This window comes from Elgaria multicarinata, chromosome 1 (genome assembly GCF_023053635.1).
Source record: "Elgaria multicarinata webbii isolate HBS135686 ecotype San Diego chromosome 1, rElgMul1.1.pri, whole genome shotgun sequence".
Taxonomy (NCBI): Eukaryota; Metazoa; Chordata; class Lepidosauria; order Squamata; family Anguidae; genus Elgaria; species Elgaria multicarinata.
In genome coordinates, this window is record NC_086171.1 from 195,296,408 (window position 1) to 195,301,715 (window position 5,308).

Below are 5,308 nucleotides of genomic sequence, written 5' to 3' on the forward strand. Positions count from 1 at the left end.
TTATTGTCCATCGCTCCTCTAAAAAACCCCAAAGCTTATCAGACTTAAGCCAGTGGGCGAAGAGTGCTTTGGGGCTAATGCAACCTGCTATCTTCTAAATGTGTTGGACTACAACTTCTATAATTCCCTGCTAGCATGACCAATGGCCATGGTGGCTGGGAATTACAGGAGTTATAGTCCAATACATCGAAGGTCAACAGGTTGGGGTAGTTTGGGCTAGTCAGTGTATCAATAAACTGGGACAATCCCCCTTCCAGAGATTGACTAGGGCCTTTAGAAAATGGCCAGTTATGCCAGACGAAGAAATTCTGAGGACCAACCAGAACCCTATTGTGTTCATGTTTCAGGATGCAGATCACCCTAACTGCTTCCCTACAGCTGTAGAGGCTGAGGCACTCATAATCTGACCACCAGGAACCGTTTATAGGCTCCCCCATCCACAGCTCAGTCTCTTTACAGAGCACTAGGACTATTGTGTGACCTGCAATATGCATTGGCCCAAATGTAGACTGGGACAGGCTAAGGATTGTGATGATGGTGGTGACCGTGAGCGCCTGAGCTGCACCTGACTAAGCAGCCTTAACATGGATGTTGAGGCCAGCACAGCCATATCAGCTACTGACAATGGAAAGGAAGGTGGGCAATAATATTAACAGCCCTCATGTAAGAATTGCATCTGTCATTGAGTCAAGTGTATGAGGAAGGTGTGGGCAGAAGGTAATTGGGATCTAGTAATAAAACACTAGCTGATTTGCAGTAGATCTCCAAGGATTTCTCCCTCCCAACTGTTTAGCAAGAGCAGCAACCAAATGACTGTCTCCTACCCTAAATTATTCTGATAAAATGAAAAGCCTGGGGCAACCACAGCAGGATTTTCATGTGGAAAGACCCTAAGCTCCATTTAGTTCTGAAACTGAGAACAAATTCCTGGGCTCAGTATTCTTTACCACCAAGTGTGTGCCTTTTGCTCCAGTTGGTGGATCTCAGTGTTTTTACAAAATAAAGTAGATCCTGCAAAAGCTTCTCCCTGCTGGGATTCAAACTTCTAATGAGATGTGCTTATATGTCGCCTTTTACTATGTAAACTGCTTTGAGAAGTTTTTGTTGAGAAGTGATATATAAATATGGCTCCAGGGAGTAACAATATAGGACAGGAATGGGCAAAATGGTGCCTCCAGATATTGTACTGAAACTCCCAGCAATTCTCACCATTGGCTATGCTGGCTAGGGCTGATGGAAGTTGGGAATCCAACATCTAGAAGGCCGTAAGTTGCCCACCCCGATAGAGGGTGTCTCCAAGTCCAGATCAGAGACTCTGGGTTGTATCCAACATTAATCAAACTTAAGTCCCATTCATTTCAATGAGTAGGACAAACACTGGTGTCAGCTCAATCACGGCAGGACTGTTAGGCAGTGGGGTGGGTGGGTGGAGGTGGAACAGACCAACAGAATTCCTTGGGAATGATCGTAGGTACAGTCCAACACATCTGGAAAACACTAAGTTGAGGAAAGCTCCATTATCTTGTCACTAGGTACCAATGCCAAGTACAGAGGCTTGACATGGAACAAAGGGCTCAATCTGGTGAGGATGAGAAGGAAAAATCTGTGAAGAAATGCAGTCCTTACAATCCAAATGGCAAACAGCTAAATATGGGAAAGTTTAATTTGACAAAGGAGAGTTTTGCGTTTTCCACATTGCAGATTTCTTTTAAAGATGGGGAGGGGAAGATTCAAACAACTCAGCTTGAAGGCAGTGTTGAAATTGCTGAAACGTCGTATTTAATCAGAAAATGTTATATGTAACTCTGAGAAGTAGATTGCAGTGACAGAACTTTGGCATTTCTTGTGCTCATTTGCTGTAAAGTTCAACAGCACCCTCTACTGGTGAGTTATATAGTGCTTAAGTTATCAGTACAGGTCTACTGCCTCGTTTACATGCTTCATTTCAACCACTTTTAACTGTGTCCGTGTATACCCAACCAAGTACTACCACAGTTTTCTGCTTATAATTATTCTGGTGCGCAGGAAAGAACCGCCATAGCCTTAACTTGCTCTTGCATTCCACTGATAAAGGGAATTGTGGTATATGTGAGTCATTGACTATTGGTGTTCTATTCTACTACTGCCAGTACTAACTTTAGGGTTGTTTAAAAACACAGACACAAGCAAATCAAGCAAATTCCGGTGATTTCTCCTATTCTCAATAAGGCAACATATTTCTACCCTTCATGTTTCTAGTGAGAGGTGCACAGAGGAAGTCAGACAGGAGGGATTTCTCCAGGGGGCTCCACTGAAGGAGGCTTGCACCAGTTTAGGCCCACAAGTCAAAGGTTTCCTAGGCCTCCCCTTCTGGTTTGTTTATTTTATTTGGAGATTTTATATCCTACCCTTCTTCTGTTAAAGCTCTCAGGGCTTTTTCATAGAATCATAGAATAGTAAAGTTGGAAGAGGCCTATAAGGCCATCGAGTCCAATCCCACGCTCAATGCAGGAATCCACCCTAAAGCTTACCTGACGGATGGTTGTCCAAGAGCTTGTGATATGAAGGCATGCTTGAAAGTGCACCGTGCAAATACCTGCTGAGATCTCAGGGCTGTTGAATAGGACTTCCCAGTGCTCCACACAGCTCTATGCCATGCCCCATGAACAACAAAGCCAGAACAAATAAGGCAAAATGTGATCTCGTCCAAGTTACATGGAATAGGCCTACGACACTGCTAACCTTTAAACAAAACACATTTTTTGTAGACTTCACCTTCATTCTTCAATGCCCATTTAAGAGTCCTTCTTGTGTGGTGCAAAGCATGTATATCAACATGATACGTATGCTTTGTACTGTTGAACAGGTAGACCTTTATATACAGGAATACCTGCCGGAAAAGACAGAGCGTATCATAGTTTAAAATGCTGGCATAGGCGCATCCTATCTTTGATATTTATAACCAAAAGTCAGCACATGCATTTTTACAATAAATCAGGATAGGGAACATACATCACATGGCAGACAAGGAAGTATTTCAGATTGTGAATTGCTTGTGTATTGCTCATGGAAGCTTAGTTGTTATGTATTTAAAAATGTGTCAGAGGGAACCGTATTCCATATCCAGAGTCCCAACAATTTTGCAGGACACTATGTCAAAAGTTGACCACATCTTTCTTCACTCTGAACACACTAACATAGGAAAAATTCATCAGAAACAGAATCAAATCAGGCAACGTTTGAAAATAATGGGTAAAGTTAAGAAAGAACAGAAGACAGACATCTGTGAATATGTCTCTCATCTCAAAACATTGCACTATCCAGAGCGTTGTCAGGAAAGCTGCTTATTTCTGGGCTTGTAGTGTAGGCTGTAGCCAAGCGAGCCTACACTAATTGCCCAATATATCTATACAACATCGGACTGCTCATCTTCAGAAAGGAATTCCTTAGAATCTAATGTCAAGCCCCCAAAAGGATGAATCCAGGTCTATCTATTCAGAACAGCAGGCACTTGAAACTATCTTAAATTGACAAAGGTAAAGCAGGTATCTGGCTAAATATTTGTCCTAACAGAAGAACACCACACACTACACATGCAGTCAATGTTCCATATTATATTGTACAATTATTATATAAACGTACAAATGTGTTGGCTCTATAGCAGGAGTGGGGTTTGGAGGCCAAGAAGAATCCAAGGAAATTCCGTAGGTTGGATGGGAACCTCCATGGGCAGACTGGCCCACTGGCAAAAAGTTCCCCATATCTGCTCTAGAGAATGTAATTTGGTCTAGAGAAATTTAACTTAATGTAGCATAGGAAGAGAGCTGTATCCTCCCTCATCACACAAGAAGAAATTACCAGCAGGTTTGTCTTGCTTGGTCCAGGACAACTGCATCCAACATCTTTGGATGATGAAAAGTATGAAGTGCCAGAGACTACTACATTCTCTGTGTGTGTACTAAACACTCCTATTCCTGTGCAGCAAATGAAGAACCATGCTTTCATCTGTCACAAGACCTCTCCAGCCACTTAAAAGGCAAGAATCATAGCAAAGCCATGTTGGCCCATTAGAAAGTCCAAAAGCCACAAAATGGTACTACCTTTATTAAGACCAATGAAAATGCCACAAACACATGACCAACCTTCCCAGTTATCCAGAACTCTTACATTAGGCTGGATGCTAAACCAAACAAGGGTGAGGAAGGAAAATCTGAGCATGATTACATTGTCTGAAAGCCTGTAGTTTAAAACTATCTTAAAATGGAGTAAAGGTGGGGCAATGCAGATATAACTGGATTAGCTTCACTAGGGGCAGGGCAGATTGCATCTGGTGCTAGAGAGACAAAGAAGTAATAATGGCGGAATACCCGTTTTTTTTAAAAAAAGTTACTCAGTTCTGCCTCCAGCCCTAATGGAACAAACAAGTTCCTTGGAATGCAGAGTGCAGAATTAAAGAGAAACATGTCTTCCTTAAAATGAGTAAAGCCATACATTAATTTTAGGTGGTGTTTAAGTTACAGAGTAAACAGAAATGGAATTGGTGCTATTAGTTTATAGCTGGAGGATGTGTAGTGCCTAAAAGTTAAATCCTATGTTCAGGTTGTAGATAATTTTCCTCCAAGCAAAAAAAAAAAAAAAAAAAAAAAGGTTCTTGTCACTTTTTCCCACTTATTCAAGCCATTTCCTTACAAAGAATTGCCCAGAAATGGTCTGACACAGTTCCAACTAGACATCTATTATGGGCTCAGTACTTGATGGGAGACTATGTGGGAACCCCATCTAACAGTGCAATCCACTCTGAAGTAACCACCGCTGAATGCAATGGAACTTAGTCCTGGGTAAATATGTTTAAGATTGCAACTTAAGGTGATCTGGGGGAAAGGTAGGATACTCATGGAACAAAAAAGTAACCAAAAAGCAGAAACTTTTGTAAACCGCCCAGAGAGCGTCGGCTATTGGGCAGTACAGAAATACAATAAACAAACAAACAAACAAACTCCAGTCATTTTGCATGTGTCTCCCATCACCTCATACACGCTTCTTCCCCAAATACACTTCAAAGCTATACCTAAATAATGGATCTTAATATTAATATGTTTTCTGAACTCTACAACTAGATTAATACTTACTAGCAACTGGCATAAATCAGAGGGGAAACTCCCCAATGCCAGCCCTGCTGAAATCCATGGAGGCTGCATAAACAGCTGAACTCTTTGGCAGGTTCCAATAATTATTTCAATGGGGTGGTATGCACAGGGGATCTTCCCCCATGCCCAGCCTTACCAGGGATTCCCACTCTAAACATAAATACAATTACAGCACAATAATA